Raw genomic sequence first — 19,387 nt, 5'->3', positions numbered from 1 at the left:
AATGACAATAATATGGAAGTCTAAGTCTAAGTCAATTCCAATATCATCACTGCCCCTCCACTGTGGTGGAGCAAATGTCACAGTGAACCCCGTAATATCCATCGCCACACAGCTGGTCTTCCTCGCTAGCATTAGCTCATAGCTAAAAAACGAAAAAACAATTTTTTTCATACACGGGATGGAGGAAATTATGTGTGAAGGACAGCGCTGAGATGAACATGTGGATGAAATTAAAGGTAGAAATCATCAAAAACACGAAAGAGCCAGAGTGTATCGCTGCTAGTCTGCACCATACTGAAGCAGAATGAGTCTACATCAGCCAAGGATGTTAAAATAATATCCGAATGGTGGACATTTATCCATGTAATTATATTGTAGAAGCTGCAGATGGAGAAACCGTAGATGTCCACTCCCCAAGGTAAATACTGTACATTATTATTACATTACTTAAAAACACTACTGTACTTGTTTTTACTACATTGTATTGTATTGTTTTTACTAGGGTTGTATGGTACACCGGTATTAGTATAGTACCGCGAATGAATAATGAATCATTTTCAGTACTATACCCCCTGCTCCACCAAACTCCCCGCCCCCGCGCGCCACCGCCGTTTTCACGTCGGGACATTGCTGGTTTACACAGAGTACTTACAAACAGACATAGTGTGTAGACAGAAAAAGGAGAACGGACGCATTTTGGCTTTAAAACTAACGATAAAGTTTAAGTTATAACACTGAAACGCCCTCAAGAAGAGGTGCTTTAAGACATGGCTAGCGGCTAAAGTCCAGCACCAGTCTGCAGTGTTTTAGCTACTTCTAAATAAATAATCCACGCCTCCATGGCGACAAAGTACGTTTCTTACAAGTATCATCCCTGCAGGACGAGGAATAGCTAAACATGCTTCACTGCACAGCATAGCTCACCGGAGTCAAATTTAAACAAACGTAATTGGTGGATCTACACCTGACATCCACTGTAATGATACCTAGTACAGTAGCGTATCTCGTCGAAACTACTATGATTACATTGATATCTTTTGGCATCACAACATCTTCTTTCTTTAAAAAAAAAAGTGTATTATGTTTATAAACTCAGGAAATATAATCCCTGGACACATGAGGACTCGGAATATGACCAATGTATTATGCTGTAACGACTTGGTATCGGATTCACACCCAAATTTGTGGTATCATCCAAAACTAATGTAAAGTATCAAACAACAGAAGAATAACTGATTACTACATTTTAACAGAAGTATAGATAGGACATGTTAAAAGAGAAAGTAAGCAGACATTAACAGTTAATGAACAAGTAGATTAATAATTCATTGTCTACCACTTGTCCTCATTATTTTTTTTCTATATTTATATAGCACTTTTCTCTAGTGACTCAAAGCGCTTTACATAGTGAAACCCAATATCTAAGTTACATTTTTAAACCAGTGTTAGTGGCACTGGGAGCAGGTGGGTAAAGTGTCTTGCCCAAGGACACAACGGCAGCGACTAGGACGGCAGAGGCGGGGATCGAACCTGGAACCCTCAAGTTGCTGGTACGGCCACTTTACCAACCGAGCTAAAACCGCCCCATAATTTTTACAAAAAATAAAAAGGAAAATGACACAATAGCAGCTAATTTAGGAGCCTTTGTAGAGATAGGCTCCAGCGACCCCCCCCCCCCCCCCCCGCAACCCCAAAAGGGATAAGCGGTAGAAAATGGATGGATGTTTGTTTACTTACTACTAAAAGACAAGTTGTCTTGTATGTTCACTATTTCATTTAAGGACAAACTTGCAAAAGGAAACATATGTTTAATGTACCGTACATTTTTTTGTTAAAATAAAGCCAATAATGGAATTTTTTGTGGTCCCCTTTATTTAGAAAAGTACCGATAAGTATCAAAATAATTTGGGTACCGGTACTGGTACCAAAACAACACTAGTTTTTACACAATAGGTTTTATTTATAGGTTGTTTTGTAATTTTTAAAAGGTATGTTACATGTTCACTTTGTACTGTTTTGGGGGGACCAAATAAGTCGATTTGATTCATTTGAATGGGCAACACTGATTTAAGATACAAGTGTTTAGAGTTAAGATCCAATTAAGCTTGTAAGTTGAGGCATACTGTATTAGGAAGTGGACATGTTTGGTTATCATGTTCTAAAGTCTCTCTAAGGCAGTGGCCCCCAACCACCAGGCCGGGGACCGGTACCGGTGTGTGAAGCATTTGCTCCCGGGCCATAAAGGAACATTAAATCATTTGTAAATGACTGCATTTTCTCTGACTTAACCTTTACCTGTCCCACTAGACACACCAATGAGATTGTTTATAGTTGTACAATAAAACTCCTTATAGAAAGTTGCCATTTGTTATATTTGTTGTAACTTGGTGACATGATACAAAGCACACTAATGAATACATAAAATATAATTGTGACGGATTGTAGTCAAAGGCTGATTTCCATCAGCATCTCATTCCCAAGAAACACGCCTGGGGCACCCACTAATTCAGCGTGTTAGTGACTTGTATTTCTCAAGCACTTATTTTTGCTGTATTTATCTGGCACAGGTGGAAAGCCGGTCCCTGAAACTGATGCATACTTGCCAACCATGAGACCTCCGAATTCGGGAGATGGGGCGGGGGGGGGGGCGATACTGTAGTGTACCGGAAGAGTTAGTGCCGCAAGGGTTTCTGGGTATTTGTTCTGTTGTGTTTATGTTGTGTTGCGGTGCAGATGTTCTCCCGAAAAGTGTTTGTCATTCTTGTTTGGTGTGGGTTCACAGTGTGGCGCATATTTGTAACAGTGTTAAAGTTGTTTATATGGCCACCCTCAGTGTGACCTGCATGGCTGTTGATCAAGTATGACTTGCATTAACTTATGTGAGTGCCAAAGTTGCATTTAAAAATGTGATAGTGCCGGCATGCTGTTCGTATGGAGGAAAAGCGGACGAGACGACAGATTGTAGATGACGCTAAAGGCAGTTCCTCTATATTGTTGTCCAGGTGGAAATCGGGAGAAATTCGAGAGTATTGTTTTCCTGAGAAATTTTCGTGAGGGGCACTGAAATTCGGGAGTCTCCCGGGAAAATCCGGAGGGTGGGCAAGTATGAACTAATGCCTTTATTAAAACGGTCCGTTGTGCAAAAAAGGCAGTAGTTCTCAAATGGGGGTAGGCGTACCCCTGGGGGTACTTGAAGGTATGCCAAGGGGTACATGAGATTTTTTAAAAAATATTCTAAAAATAGCAACAATTCAAAAATCCTTTGTAAATATATTTATTGAATAATACTTCAACAAAATATGAATGTAAGTTCATAAACTGTGAAAAAAAAATACCACAATGCAATATTCAGTGTTGACAGCTAGATTCTTTGTGGACATGTTCTATAAATATTGATGTTAAAGATTTCTTTTTTTGTGGAGAAATGTTTAGAATTAAGTTCATGAATCTAGATGGCTCTCCATTACAATCCCCAAAGAGGGCACTTTAAGTTGATGATTACTTCTATGTGTAGAAATCTGTATTTATATTTGAATCACTTTTTCAACAAGTTTTTAATTATTGTTATATCTTTTTTTCCAAATAGTTCAAGAAAGACCACTATAAATGAGCAATATTTTGCACTGTTATACAATTATACAATAATAAATCAGAAACTGATGACATAGTGCTGTATTTTACTTCTTTATATCTTTTTTTCCAACCAAAAATGCTTTGCTCTGATTAGGGGGTAATTGAATTAAAAAAATGTTCACAGGGGGTACATTACTGAAAAAAGCCTTAGAGCAGTGGTTCTCAACCTTTTTTCAGTGATTTACCCACAGTGAACATGTTTTTAATTCAAGTACCCCCTAATCAGAACAAAGCATTTTTGGTAGAAAAAAAGATATCGAAGTAAAATACAGCACTATGTCATTAGTTTTTGATTTATACAATTGTATAACAGTACAAAATATTGCTCATTTGTAGTGGTCTTTCATGAACTATTTGGAAAAAAAGATATGAAAATAACTAAAAACTTGTTAAAAAATAAACAAGTGATTAAATTATAAATAAAGATTTCTACTCATAGAACTAATCATCAACTTAAAGTGCCCTCTTTGGGGATTGCAATAGAGATCCATCTGGATTCATGAACTTAATTCTAAACATTTCTTCACAAAAAAAATATATATTTAACATCAATATTTATGGAACATGTCCACAAAAAAATCCAGCTGTCAACACTGAATATTGCATTTCTTTTCACAGTTTATGAACTTACATTCATATTTTGTTGAAGTATTATTCCAAAAATATATTTATAAAGGATTTTTTAATTATGGCTATTTCTAAAATATTTAAAAAAAAAATCTCACGTACCCCTTGGGATACCTTCAAGTACCCCCAGGGGTACGCGTATCCCCATTTGAGAACCACTGCTCTAAGGGACCAAGAACTCTCTTTGTTTTGAATGACAGTTGATCATTCTCCTGTGGGTTTCACGGTGGAAGAGGGGTTAGTGCGTCTGCCTCACAATACAAAAGTCCTGAAGTCCTGGGTTCAATCCCAGTCTCGGGATCTTTCTGTGTGGAGTTTGCATGTCCTCCCCGTGAATGCGTGGGTTCCCTCCGGGTACTCCAGCTTCCTCCCACCTTTAAAGACATGCACCTGGGGATAGGTTGATTGGAAACACTAAATTGGCCCTAGTGTGTGAATGTGAGTGTGAATGTTGTCTGTCTATAAGTGTTGGCCCTGCGATGTACGGGTGTACGCCGCCTTCCGCCCGATTGTAGCTGAGATAGGCGCCAGCGCCCCCCGTGACCCCAAAAGGGAATAAGCGGTAGAAAATGGATGGATGGATGGATGTGTGAATGTGTGTGAATGTTGTCTGTCTATCTGTGTTGGCCCTGTGATGAAATGGCGACTTGTCCAGGGTGTACCCCGCCTTCCGCCCGATTGTAGCTGACATAGGCGCCAGCGGCCCCCGCGATCCCAAAAGGGAATAAGCGGTAGAAAATTGATGGATGGATGGCATTCTCCTGTACAAAATAAGCCCAGGTCAAAGTTCAAGTCAAGAGTGAAAGCTGGTGCCTCCCCCCTGCAGCCAGTTGACGGCGGTAGTCCCCCCTTTCCTATTAAGAAAACAACAACAACAACAACAACAACAACACAATGACGCGCACAGCCAACCGCGGCATGCACGGAGCCGGCTGCAGTCAATGCAGGCTACCTGCAGCACACACGCACACAGCTGCTAAAGTTCCCTCACATCCAGGGCCGTTGCTGCTGTTTTTGGATTTGCGGGGGCCATTTTGGGGAAGAGGCTCTGGCTTCAGGTCGGGGATGCCGATGCGGTCCAGGACGGAGACATCCTGGCAAACCGAACCCTCTCTAGTTCTGTCGGGTTTTTCCGGGGAGAGGGGGGGGGACTCCGGCTGATGCATTCCTCCTCCCCGTCGTCCCCCCCTCCTCCCCCCCTCCGCATCTGCCCTCCCCACCCCGCCTGCTAATTTTTTATGCATTTTTCTAAACTGTCATGGCGATTTTGTGTCCTTGGAAATAAAAAGCGGCGGCGTTTTTCTTTTCGGGCTCACCGGGGGGATGTCTCGCCGCTGAGAGCGTCGGTCCGGTGCGGGAGCAGGTGAGCTGTGCGCCGGGGAGGGTTTTTTTTTCCGGCGGAGAGTCTTCCCCGATAAGGACTTTTATCGGTGGTCCACATGTGTGAGGAGGCAGCTGCGAGCGATGTATTTACACCCGCGCTGCGGCGGCATGACGGAGCTAGCCCGGGCTGCTAGCCCGTTAGCCACATGAGCTAACATGGAGCAGGGCACAGTCTCTCGTTTCCCCCCCGCAGCAGGAGTGTGTTGTGTCCACTTCTCGTCATCCATGCGAACTTCTTCCTCTTCTCCTTCAACTTGTGGCCACCTAACTGGCTTGCTTGGTTAGCCTGCTAGCATTCTCCCCGAGTCCCCCCAAACGATGTTGAGGCTAGTAGCTAGCTAGCAGGCAGCTAGCCGGCTAAGCTAGATGTTATACATTTGCACGAGTTGACAACAACTGCCAGCTAACGTGCTCGTGTGCAGGTAAATAGTCACCTTCCCGTCCTTTCACTTGGCCAGGTGTTTAGGAATAAAGGTGGCACTTTTTTTTATAGCAGCATAAACATCCTCCTAAGAAGGGGTGAATGTATAGAACACCTAAGAATGCTATCAAGTACATTGTAATGTCAGCTTCAGTTAGCCTGGGTGTTGCAGGCCAAAGAGGGCCATCCTCCTCATTAGGATTAATCAGCTGATTGACGTGCACCATCATGGGAAATGCAGCAAGGAGAAGTGCATAGAAATCAGGATGCTCCAGTAGGCCCCATCCATCCATTTTCTACCGCTTATTCCCTTTTGGTGTCGCGGGGGGCGCTGGCGCCTATCTCAGCTACAATCGGGCAGAAGGCGGTGTACACCCTGGACAAGTCGCCACCTCTTCGCAGGGCCAACACAGATAGACCTACAACATTCACACACTAGGGCAGTGGTTCTTAACCTGGGTTCGATCGAACCCTAGGGGTTCAGTGAGTCAGCCTCAGGGGTTCGACGGAACCTCTGCCGCGGAGGTCGAGACACACCTGACTCATCGTGCAAATATAAACTTCTCCATATCGGCGTATTATGGATACGGCCACAGCTGAAGTCACACTGATTTGCAGGTGTGTAATTTGTTGTAAGTTCATGCACTGTGTTGGTTTTGTTGTTTGAACAAGGTGATATTTGTGCATGGCTCATTTTGTGCACTGGTAAAAAAAACAACAACTTTGACTTGAATTTGAAAAAAATGTATATATTTTTTACCAAAGAAAGGTTTGGTGAATGCACATATGAAACTGGTGGGGTTCGGTACCTCCAACAAGGTTAAGAACCACTGCACTAGGGACAATTTAGTGTTGCCAATCAACCTATCCCCAGGTGCATGTCTTTGGAAGTGGGAGGACGCCGGAGTACCCGGATGGAACCCACACATTCACGGAGAGGACATGCAAACTCCACACAGAAAGATCTCGAGCCTGGGATTGAACCCAGGACTGCAGGACCTTTGTATTGTGAAGCAGACGTACTAACCCCTCTGCCACCAGTAGGCCCCGTTTACACTAAACCGGATAAGGTTATCCTGGGTAAATCCCAATTCATTAAATCTTAAATAAACACATAAAAGTACACAATGGGACGAAAAACATTGTACAATAATCAATCTCGGGATCTAGACATCTGGTCAAGACACTCCTCACTCTTTTGCCTTCTCCTTCATTGTCCATTCATTTTTGGTGACTTTATATACTCTGGACCTAGACGTTGAGTCTGTGACATACATGGCGGACAATAATTGATACAGTCTGATTTGCCCGTCCAAAAGCCTTCGCCGTTTTCCTTAGTCGAGCTTGCATTCTCGTTGTCTCTCCTTTGACAAATGGAAAAAGTTTCCCAGCAAGTACAATTACAGCTGACCTAGGGTTGGGCAAAAATGCCTTTTTTTAATATCACGATATTTTTAGGCTATATCGCGATATTCGATACATATTACGATATTTTGCCTTGGCCTTGAATGAACACTTGATGCATATAATCACAGCAGTTTGATGATTCTATGTGTCTACATTAAAACATTCTTCTTCATACTGCATTAATCTATGCTACTTTTAAACTTTCATGTAGAGAGGGAAATCACAACTAAGTAAATTGACCAAAAGTGTATTTATTAAAGTTATTAAGCAATGGCACAAACATTCAAGTCATTTCCAAAACATAAATTGCAAGATTGCATTTTAAGTGTCAAATAAAAATGAGCTGCATAATAGGAAATTAAATAGTATTCGTCCTTCACTATGTGGTATGTTACTAAGGTTATGAAATTCTCCTCATTCTCTAGCGAGTGACTTTACAAATGATGCTACATATTAGCAGTAATGCTACTTTTTATAGCAACGCTTTTCCCCTCCACACTTGACAAATTACGGTTGTCTGTTCGACATATTGCCACTTTAATCTGAACCACCGCAGGACGATGGAAACCCTGCTGTTTTTATTGGGAATTAAGTCTTCATTTGTTACCACATCCGCACCATCTTTCTCTCGTACGGCTATGTTAGCAGATAACGTTAGCTAAGCCGCTACTTCTCTGCCCTGCAAGGGCTTGTATGTGACATATGTAACAATGTGCACCTGCTTGTCTGTGAGAATGAGAGACAGGAAAGAGTGAGGAGAGCCTGAAGTGTAAGCCCGCAGCTAAAAGTCCTGTGTGAGAATGTATACTTGAATATTACGATATAGTCATTTTCTATATCGCACAGAAACAAACCTGCGATATATCGTATATATTGATATATCGCCCAGCCCTAAGCTGACCTGGACATTGGAAAGTTCTTTTGCGATCTGAGAAGTGTTGTATCCAACATAGCTGTAATTACTTTCTCTTAAGGTATTCATGTGTGATTTCCACAAGCATCTGTACAGACTGAAGGAGAAACACAGGCATGTCTGGATGACTCGCCTTCATATTTCCAGTGGTTAGCTCCGAGTTACAAAACCGCTTTATTATGAAGCTGCCTGTGGTGCGTTCTTTCTGCTGTCACTTCCTTTGTGTGGCGCGGTCTTTCTGGCGTCACTTCCTCTCCGAACTCTGTTTGTAAACAATCAACAAGTCCGTACGAAGCTAAGAGTCGAAGATTCAAGAATTACATGGCGCACTTACCCGTGTAAAAAATTATCCAAGGAGGGTGACCTTAAACGATGGTTTACTGTGGCTGAAACGGAGCTTAGGCTAAATAATTCTTAGTTTTTAAGGGGTTATCTGGCATAGTGTAGACATTTCCTGAGATGGATGAAAACCTCATTTGTGTCCTTTGTTGATTCAAAAACACAAGATGGTGGTACAGTGTTAATTTTGTTGACCAATCATTTTCTTCTTAGTTGTAGACAATAACCTAATTTCCCCTGACGAAAATAAGACAAGAAAGAATCACAAAAAAATGCACTTTGACTAAAACATATCTGACATTTTCGTCGACAAATAAAAATAAGGCAAAAATGTTGAATGTAACAACATCCAATCATATTTATTATCGTCATGTAAATGGGTGGGACAAGTTTCTGGGTATATCCAATCACAGTTATTTAACAGCGCTCGTATGAAGGAGGTGTGGGTGTTAGTTACAAAGGAGAGCCAATTCGATGCTTTTCCTTGTGAGTTGAGAAAGTTGGATTTCACACCTGCGAAAAGACAAATGTGTGGATTTAACGTTTTCCACATCTTAATATGTGAACACCTGGGAACACCTGTGAAGAGGACACATGTTATTTTTGACGCTATATAATGCTATCAGCAGGCGTGTCATCGATTGTGACATACACAACTGTAAGTTAAAGGGGAACATTATCATCAGACCTATGTAAGCGTCAATATATACCTTGATGGTGCAGAAAAAAGACCATCTATTTTTTTAACCGATTCCCGAACTCCAAATGGGTGAATTTTGGCGAATTAAACGCCTTTCTGTTAATCGCGCTGGAGGCGATGACGTCAGAATGTGACGTCGCTGAGGTAACACACCCACCATTTTCATTTTCAACACATTACAAACACCGGGTCTCAGCTCTGGTATTTTCAGTTTTTTTGACTATTTTTTGGAAACTTGGAGACATCATGCCTCGACGGTGTGTTGTCGGAGGGTGTAACAACACTAACAGGGAGGGATTCAAGTTGCACCACTGGCCCGAAGATGCCAAAGTGTCTGCCGCCAGACCCCCATTGAATGTGCCAGAGTGTCTCCACATTTGACCGGCGATGCTAAGGCAGACATGGCACAGAGATGTATGGATAACCTGCAAATGCATTTGCAACGATAGTCAACGAAATCACAAAGGGGAGTTTTGTTGATGTTGACTGCCAGCTAATCGATGCTAACATGCTATGCTAATTGATGCTAACATGCTATTTACCGGCGGTGCTAAACCAGACATGGAACAGAGATGTATGGATAACGTGTAGATGCATTTGCAACTATCTTGCGTTTCTTTCCACCAACATTTAATGCAAAAAAAACACTTACCAATCGACGGATTTAAGTTGCTCCAGTGTCAAAAGATGCGAAAGTCCTGATCGTTTGGTCTGCACATTTTACCGGCGATGCTAACGCAGCTATTCGGCCATGCTATGGCTATGAATGGCGTCAATTGCTATTCGCTCAATAGCTTCAGTTTCTTCTTCAATATTTTCATACTCCAACCATCTGTTTCAATACATGCGTAATCTGTTGAATCGCTTAAGTCGCTGAAATTCGAGTTTGAATGCGAGCTAATTTCACTATATCTTGCTGTGGTATTCCCATTGTTTGTTTACATTGGCAGCACTGTGTGACGTCACAGGGAAATGGCCAGTGTCTTCGCAGAGAGCCGAAAATAAGGCACTTTAAAGCTTTATTTAGGGATATTCCGAGACTTCAAAATTTCAAAAAATACAACAAGTCACTGGGAACTGATTTTTATTTTTTTTAACCCTTTTGAAATTGTGATAATGTTCCCCTTTAAAGCTTTGTGTATTTGCTGTTTCCGATTCTACCGCGCTCATAAAAAAATTATGATGAAAACACGCTTCATATCTCAGTTTCACAAAACACATTCATCCCTGCTTTGCCAGAAACGTAGCACATAATATAGAAAAATTGCCTAAAAGATATTTATTGGCATTTGTCCGTGCAGCAATGACTAACTACCTCATTCCTGACCATAAGGTCATGATACTTTTGTGTTAAACAATTGTTTTCCAGATAGTCTGTATAAAGGAGCTTTAAAAAAAATTGAAAGAGGTTTTATCTGTTATACATTTTATTTTAGTTGACTAAAATGTTGTAATTTTGTTGATTAAAACTTGACTAAAACTAAATCAATTTGGATGACTAAAATTAGCCTAATACTAAAATAAACTTTTGTCAAAAGACTATAACGAAAACTAAATTAACTGCTGTCAAAATTAACACGGTTGTGCTTCACTGCCAACTTGAAGACTCCATCCACTGACCTTTCACCTTTTTGGCTTATGATTTTTCAAGGTGCATGGGGATTTTTCAACCAAGGATGACGTGAGTGTGTCTCAGGCATCTCTCCGGACACCCGTTTTACTTTCCTGGCTATATAAAAAGTTTAAGTTAGTTGGCAGTAAGTGGGCGGAGCCAGGTTGTCACTGTTTTTGTTGATACTGGTTCCAATCTGGTTGTAATAGTACTATTGTGCAATACTAGTGCTAATAGTACTATTATGTAGGGCTGCACTAAAACATCTTGATTCACAATAACATGCCATCTTTCTAAATGACAAATATTTATTAGCATTTCAAATAGGGCTGGGCGATATATCGATATGTCTGTGTTTGTCTCTGTGCGATATAGAAAATGACTATATCGTAATATTCGAGTATACAGTACGTTGTCACGCAGTTGCTTTTAGCTGCGGGCACTACACTATAGGCTCTTCCCACTCCTTGTTGTGTCTCTTCAAAGACAGCGAGCGCACATTCTTACATACGTCACATACTGTCGCATCATACATCACATACGTATATGCTAGGGCTGGGCGATATTGCCTTTTTTTAATATTGCAATATTTTTAGGCCATATCGCGATATATGATATATATTACGATATTTTGTTTTGGCCTTGAATGAACACTTGATACATTTAATCACAGCAGTATGATGATTCTATGTGTATACATTAAAACATTCTTCTTCAAACTGCATTAATATATTCTACTTTTAAACTTTCATGCAGAGAGGCAAATCCCAACTAAGTCAATTGACCAAAAGTGTATTTATTAAAGTTATTAAGCAATGGCACAAACATTCATGTCAATTCCAAAACATAAAGTGAAAGATTGTAAGGGACATTTTAATTGTCAAATAAAAATGAGCTGCATAATAGGAAGTCAAATAGTATTCGTTCTTCACTATGTGGTAGGTTACGATGAACGTTATGAAATTTTCTTCATTCTCTAGTGAGTGACTTTTCAAATGATGCTACATATTAGCAGTAATGCTACTTTTTATAGCAACACTTTTTCCCCCCACACTTGACAAATTACGGTTGTCTGTTCAACATATTTCCACTTGAAGCCGAACCACCGCAAGACGATGAAAACCCTGCTATTTTTTTTATTGGGAATTAAGTCTTCCTTCATTTGTTACCAGATCCGCACCTTCTTTCCCGTACGGCTACGTTAGCAGCTAATGTAGCCCTGTATGCTACCTATCTGGTGGACGAGGGCGGACACGTGACGTAGGACTTGACAGTTTGTAACGTATGTAAGAATGTGCGCCTGCCTGTCTGTGAGAAGGAGAGACAGGAAAGAGCAAGAAGAGCCTGAAGTGTAAGCCCACAGCTAAAAGCAACTGCGCGAGAACGTATACTCGAATATTAGGATATAGTCATTTTCTATATCGCACAGAGACAAACCCGCGATATATCGTATATAATGTATATATCTATATATCGCCCAGCAGAGAGGTAGCAGTGTGGCTATTAACTGTGTTGCTCACAGAGTGTTGCGAGGGATAATACGAGAGAGAGAAGGTGCGAATCTGGTAACAAATGAATGATTAATTCCCAAGAAAAACAGTGCCATCGTCTGACGGTGGTTCGGCTTCAAGCGGGAAGATGTCGAATAGACAACTTTAATTTGTCAAGTGTGGGGCACAAGCGTTGCTACCAAAAGTAGCATTACTGCTAATATGTAGCATCGTTTGAAAAGTCACCTGCTAATAACTTTAGTAAAGACAGTTTTGATAAATTGACTTAGTTGTGATTTCCTTCTCTGCATGAAAGTTTAAAATTAGCATATATTAATGCAGTATGAACAAGAATGTTTTAATGTAGACACATAGAATCATCATACTGCTGTGATTATATGTATCAAGTGTTCATTCAAGGCAAAATACCGAGATATATATGGTATAACGCGATATGGCCTAAAAATATTGCAATATTAAAAAAAGGCCATATCGCCCAGCCCTAATCTCAAACAAATGCTGCCGATACTTCCTCCTCGCTCTCCATGTCCCTCGGCCTTGCAAGTGGGTTGCCCTGAAATGGTCCTTCCTGCTTGTCTTTATAAATGGACTGAGCGTGTAATGTTTTTGACTTGATGGATTATTTTCAATATATAATTTCTATCAAGAAAGTCCCCTGTCAATTGTCATTCTGGGACATTCCATGAGGAACATCTGATAGATCTTTAAAAGTGTCTCTAAAGCCGAACAAAACAATAATAATAATGAATATAATACAAAGCAATGTGATTTCTTGAAAATGTAAGCAGGTGGGCCTGTGTCTGTTTGTGTTTGTGTGTGTGTGCGTGCATATTTGTGTGTTAAAAAATTATCTTAGAAATACTCAATTTAAATTTGATGAAAATTGTGATTCATATTTTTTGCGCACTCATGCAGCCTCACTATTGCTAGGTTGCAATCACGTGACGTAGAGTCCCTTTAGACTACTGTTTATTTACCTACATCAGTGCAAATTTGGCCGTATTTTGCAAGGTTTATAGGCTAATATATAAGTGATCATGAAAAAATAATTACATTTGGATGGAGTGGAAGGGAATAAGCGGTAGGAAATGGATGGATGGATGGATGGGTTTATACACAAGGATTTAAACCATTCATCATCACCAAGACGTTACAGCTCGCTACGATCTCACTTCCTTTGAAACTCACAAAGATTAAAAGAAGAAAATATTGGAGGCAAATCATGTCTTCACACCTGGAAAGGTCCACAAATTAAACAATCGGTAAAAGGCAATGTTGGACATTTTCGTGCATCGCTAAGTATGGTATTTGATTGACATACCAAGTGTCGTGCTGCTGTGAGCGTGACGTTGAGGAGAAAAAGGTTATGTTTGTTTGCAGTTGATTTCATGCTACAAATATTAGTCCGCCATCTACAATTCATAACTACAGTTATTTTTATGGTGTGAAGATTTTGTCTCATTATTTAGCTATAGTTGTCTCAGTAATGTTTGCTTGCGATATCAAGATTCAGTCCTATTGAGCCTATGAGAGATTTATTCATTTAGTTTATTCATACTACTAAGGATAATTTCCTAATACTAACAAATGGCACAAAAGACGGTGTAATGTGGTTATCTGTGTGGAATAAAGCCCTTGGCTTTCCTGCACACAAACTTAGTGTGTAGTTTTTTTTCATGAAAATAAACAACAAAAATACAGTAGATTGGACCAATAATTACAATATTTATCACTGGGACTTAACCTGACGTTAGTTTATTTGCACAACCAGGTCTTCATAGCTTATATTTAGGCATAGCAACCACAAAATAACACAAACTATTGCGATCTCTTGATTGTCTTTTCTTTATGTTTAGTTCTGTTCTGAAACACTCGCATCAAGGAAAGTTTCTCGACTGAATCAAATGTTCAAATGAACATTTTTACCAAATGATGGTTGCAGACACAAGCACAGTCTGGCTGTATTTCACAAGATGATGAACGTGATATTTATAAGAGCATTTGACACACTTTATAGTTTTTTCCCCCTAACTTTATTTCCTTTTATGAACCACTTCTTTCCTATCTCAGAGATAGGAAATTGCTTTCATAGGGTCCTGAAAGAAGATAGAAAGTATCTCTTTATTTGAAAGTTTGGAAAAACCCAAAACCACAACAGCATTACAGCATTTTCTGATCAAATTCAACCTGCTTGACCATCATGTTAATTAAGCTATGAAGAAAAAAACGGATGTGATGTCTCATGCAACCGAGCATTTGTGTACTGTGTGTAGTGCCTACTGTAATTTTGTTATTTTGTAATAGTGCTATTATGTGGTACTTATTGCGATAGTCCTATTGTGTAATACTGATTACTGTATTTTTCGGATTATAAGGCGCACTTAAAATCCTTTTTATTTTCTCAAAAATCGACACTACGCCGATTGTAGGTATTATTTCTGGTTGTACTAACCGGCTTTGAAGCATTTTTATTTGTTACATGGTGTAATGATAAGTCTGACCAGTAGATAGTAGTCACACATCAGAGATACCAGAGTTGTGTATAAAGACAGTATGGACAACTAAACTTGAGGCGCCATGTTTGGTACCTCGGATGTGTACGGCTCTGCCTGGAAGCATGCAATTGAGTCGTTCTGACTAGAAATGTCCGATTATATCGGACAGCCGATATTATCGGCCAATAAATGCTTTAAAATGTAATATCAAAAATTATCGGTATCTGTTTCAAAATTATCGGTAACGGTTTCACAAAGTAAAATGTATGACTCTGTACACGGACGTAGGGAGAAGTGCAGAGCGCCAATAAACCTTAAAGGCGCTGCCTTTGTGTGCCGGCCCAGTCACATAATATCTACGGCTTTTCACACACACAAGTGAATGCAAAGCATACTTGATAAACAGCCGTACAGGTCACGCTGAGGGTGGCCGTATAAACAACTTATAACACTGTTACAAATATGCGCCACACTGTGAACCCACACCAAACAAGAATGACAAACACATTTCGTGAGAACATCCGCACCGTAACACAACATAAACACAACAGAACAAATACTCAGACCCCCTTGCAGCACAAACTCTTCCGGGACGCTACAATATACACCCCCACCTCAATCCCGCCCACCCAAACCCACCCACCTCAACCTCCTCATGTTCTCTCAGGGAGAGCATGTCCCAAATTCCAAACTGCTGTTTTGAGGCATGTTAAAAAAAAAACGCACATTGTGACTTCAATAATTAACATGGCACTGCCATGTTGGCATTTTTTTCCATAACTTGAGTTGATTTATTTTGGAACACCTTGTTACATTGTTTAATGCATCCAGCGGTGCATCACAAAAAAATTAGGTATAATAATGTGTTAATTTTACGACTGTATGTATCGGTATCGGTTGATATTGGTATCGGTAATTAAGAGTTGGACAATATTGGATATCGTCAAAAAAGCCATTATCGGACATCTCTAGTTCTGACATTAGTTTCCCTGTCGAAATGAAACAAAATAATAAGTCTAAATATATTAATTATACTCCAGCTCATAAATTTACAATAAAACATGCTTTTATTTTGTCAAAGTAGTATATATAATAATAATTTTGTTGCCGTTTTTGATGCACCTCACTGCTATATTCATGCAGTGTTTAGAGACCAGCCGCTCTCTAACACGTTCCTTCCCGAAATGTACGTCAGAATGTAAACTACCAAAAATTAATGTTTTACCCTCATTTTGCCAAAACCCTATTTAGCTTTAGACCAGGGGTCGGCAACCCGCTGCTACGGAGCCGCATGCGGCTCTTTGATCACTCTGATGTGGCTCAGCTGCTAAATTGCCGACCCCAACGATTATTCCGGGAGGTTTCCGGATTTTTGTGCCTCTCTCAGAAATCACCCGGGGATAACATTCTCCAATAATCACCTGGACTTCAATATTGACAGTGTGCCTACTGAAACCAACTACTACCGACCACGCAGTCTGATAGTTTATATATCAATAATGAAATATTAACATTGCAGCACATGCCAATACGGCCGGTTTAGTTCACTAAATTGCAATTTTTAATTTCCCGCAGAGTTTCTTGTTGAAAACGTCACGAAATGATGACGCGTGCGCGTGACGTCACGGACTGTCAGGACATATTAGCGCAGCACCATTTGCGGCTAAAAATCTTCTCTTTGAATCGCGCAATTATACAGTATTTTGGACATCTGTGTTGCTGAATGTTTTGCAATTTGTTCAATTAATAATCGAGAAGTCAAAGTAGAAAGATGGAGTTGGGAAGCTTTAGCCACACAAACACACGGTGATTCCTTGTTTAAAATTCCCGTAGGTGAAGCTTTACTATGGATCAGAGCGGTCAAGCAAACATGGTTCTCGACCACTTATCAACCGGCAGGTTTCGGTGAGAAAATTGTGGTAAAAAGTCGCCTCTTACCGGAAATCAGCTGAGCTTGCGCCGTCCATGCAACTGCTGTCGACTTCCCTCAGAAACTGGCCTCAAGACATCCGTGGACACACCCCTCCGACTATCAGGCACTATTTAATCTCACTAAAACACCCAATCTTTCATCCTCGCTCAAATTAATGGGGAAATTGTCGTTTTCTCGGTCCGAATAGCTCTTGCTGCTGGAGGCTCCCATTATAAACAATATGAAGACGTGAGGAGCCCTCACCCTTGTGACGTCATCGTCTGCGACTTCCGGTAAAGGCAAGGCTTTTTTATCAGCACCAAAAGTTGCGAACTTTATCGTTGATGTACGCTACTAAATCCTTTCAGCAAAAAAATCGCAATATCGCGAAATGATCAAGTATGACACATAGAATGGACCTTCTATCTTCGTTTAAATAAGAAAATCTAATTTCAGTAGGCCTTTAACCTCCTCTACAACATTTTGTCGCGCCCACTTCTACACAGGGACTGGTCACATTTTTCATGCAGGCTCTGTTAAAACACGAAAGTGACTGCAACGCATACTTATTTAACAGCCATACAGGTTACACTGAGGATTGTAATATAAACAACTTTAACACTCTAACTAATGTGCGCCATACTGTGAGCCCACACCAAACAAGAATGACAAACACATTTTGGGAGAACATCGGCACTGTAACACAACATAAACACAAAAGAACAAATACCCAGAATCCCATGCGTCCCTAACTATTCCATGCTACATTATACACCCCCGTTAGCACCAAACCCCGCCCACCTCAACCGACGCATGGAGGGGTTGGGGGGATTTGGTGCTAACGGGGGTGTATAATGTAGCCTGGAAGAGTTAGGGATGCATGGGATTCTGGGTATTTGTACTTTTGTGTTTATGTTGTGATACAGTGCCGATGTTCTCCCAAAATTTGTTTTTTTTCCATTCTTGTTTGGTGTGTGTTCACAGTGTGGCACATATTAGCAACAGTGTTATTGTTTAAACGGGCACCCTCAGTGTGACATGTATGGCTGTTAAACAAGTATGCCTTGCAATCGTTGGCGTGTGTCTGCAGAATCCTCATACGACATATGACTGGGCTTGCAAGCTGATTGATCGTGTTGTAGAGGGCGCTAAAGGCAGCGCCTTCATAGGACGCCCTTATTATTGTTAATCGAGGGAAATCCTGTAAACATTCGCAAGAACAGTTGATCTGACATTCGGTCGTCTCTAGGAATATTGGCAAGTGTAATGCTGTCAAGCGGCATTCATATAAAACTCGCGGGCTCCACTATCGTTAAATTTTCATATTAAAATGCGGGCCACGTGTCTGAGACCCCTGGATTATACATAGCACAAAGTAAAAAGAAACTGTATGCAATGTTATTTCATTTTATATTTCAAAAGAGTTTTGTGGCTCCCATTGTTTTCTTTGTTTTGTGAAACGGTTCAAAATGGCTCTTTGAGTGGTAAAGGTTGCCGACCCCTGCTTTAGGCCAACAATTACCGAGAAATTATGACTATATTTACACTTCAGGCCAAAGTGAATTTTTAAAAAATCAGATTTTTTTTTAATCCGACCTTTTTAAACTGCAAGTAAAATGTGATTTTTTTTTTTTTATCAGACTCCAGTACATACGTGCATGTGGCCCCAATGTTGCCTCAACGCCACTTGCATGCGCAGTGCGATAAAGTCAAAACAAAGGAAGTTGACCGGGAGGAAGTTGCTACTGCTACTTAAATGGAATAAAAGTCACCACACCTTTTAAAATTGAGTGTGTTTTGAGTTGTATAATTTATGAAAGGATGGATATAGTGTAATTTATTTGGGAAGGTTCCAATCGTTTAATGGAGGATACACGGACATCTGCGTGGATCTATTTATATGGATTTTTAAACTCACATGTAAGCAAATGCAGTTCCTGTCCTTCAACAATCGCTATTTCTTCGGAATCAAAGTATATACTGTCGTGGTCAAAAGTTTACATACTCTTGTAAAGAACATAATGTCATGGCTGTCTTGAGTTTCCAATAATTTCTACAACACTTATTTTTTTGTGATAGCTTGATTGCAGCACATACTTGTTGGTCACAAAAAACATTCATGAAGTGTGCTCCTTTTCTGAATTAATTATGAGTCTACTGAAAATATGACCAAATCTGCTGGGTCGAAAGTATAAATACATAAATGTTAATATTTGGTTACATGTCCCTTGGCAAGTTTCACTGCAATAAGGCGCCATTCCTTTACCGCTTTTTGTGTTTGGGGTTATTGTCCTATTGGAACACCCAACTGCGCCAAAGACCCAACCTCCGGTCTGATGAATTTAGGTTGTCCTGAAGAATTTGGAGGTAATTATCCTTTTTCATTGTACCATTTAGTCTCTGTAAAGCACAACTTTCATTGGCAGCAAATCAG

General features: G+C 40.3%; 1 protein-coding gene across 5 annotated transcripts in view; it reads left to right on the top strand.

Moving 5' to 3' along the window:
• Positions 1–5,439: 5,439 nt before the first annotated feature.
• Positions 5,440–19,387, top strand: part of chd6 (chromodomain helicase DNA binding protein 6) — a 117,047-nt gene continuing 103,099 nt past the window's right edge. For 3 of the 5 annotated variants that reach the window (XM_061874434.1, XM_061874432.1, XM_061874430.1), the window contains exon 1: positions 5,441–5,623. The gene's annotated coding sequence lies outside the window, so the exon portion shown is untranslated. Of the gene's footprint in view, positions 5,624–19,387 lie in introns of all 5 variants that reach the window. The other 2 variants (XM_061874431.1, XM_061874433.1) reach the window with 1 other exon arrangement.

This window comes from Nerophis ophidion, linkage group LG16 (genome assembly GCF_033978795.1).
Source record: "Nerophis ophidion isolate RoL-2023_Sa linkage group LG16, RoL_Noph_v1.0, whole genome shotgun sequence".
NCBI classification, from domain to species: domain Eukaryota; kingdom Metazoa; phylum Chordata; class Actinopteri; order Syngnathiformes; family Syngnathidae; genus Nerophis; species Nerophis ophidion.
Note: the sequence above shows the minus strand (reverse complement) of the source record. Positions and strands in the feature narration are given on the sequence as shown.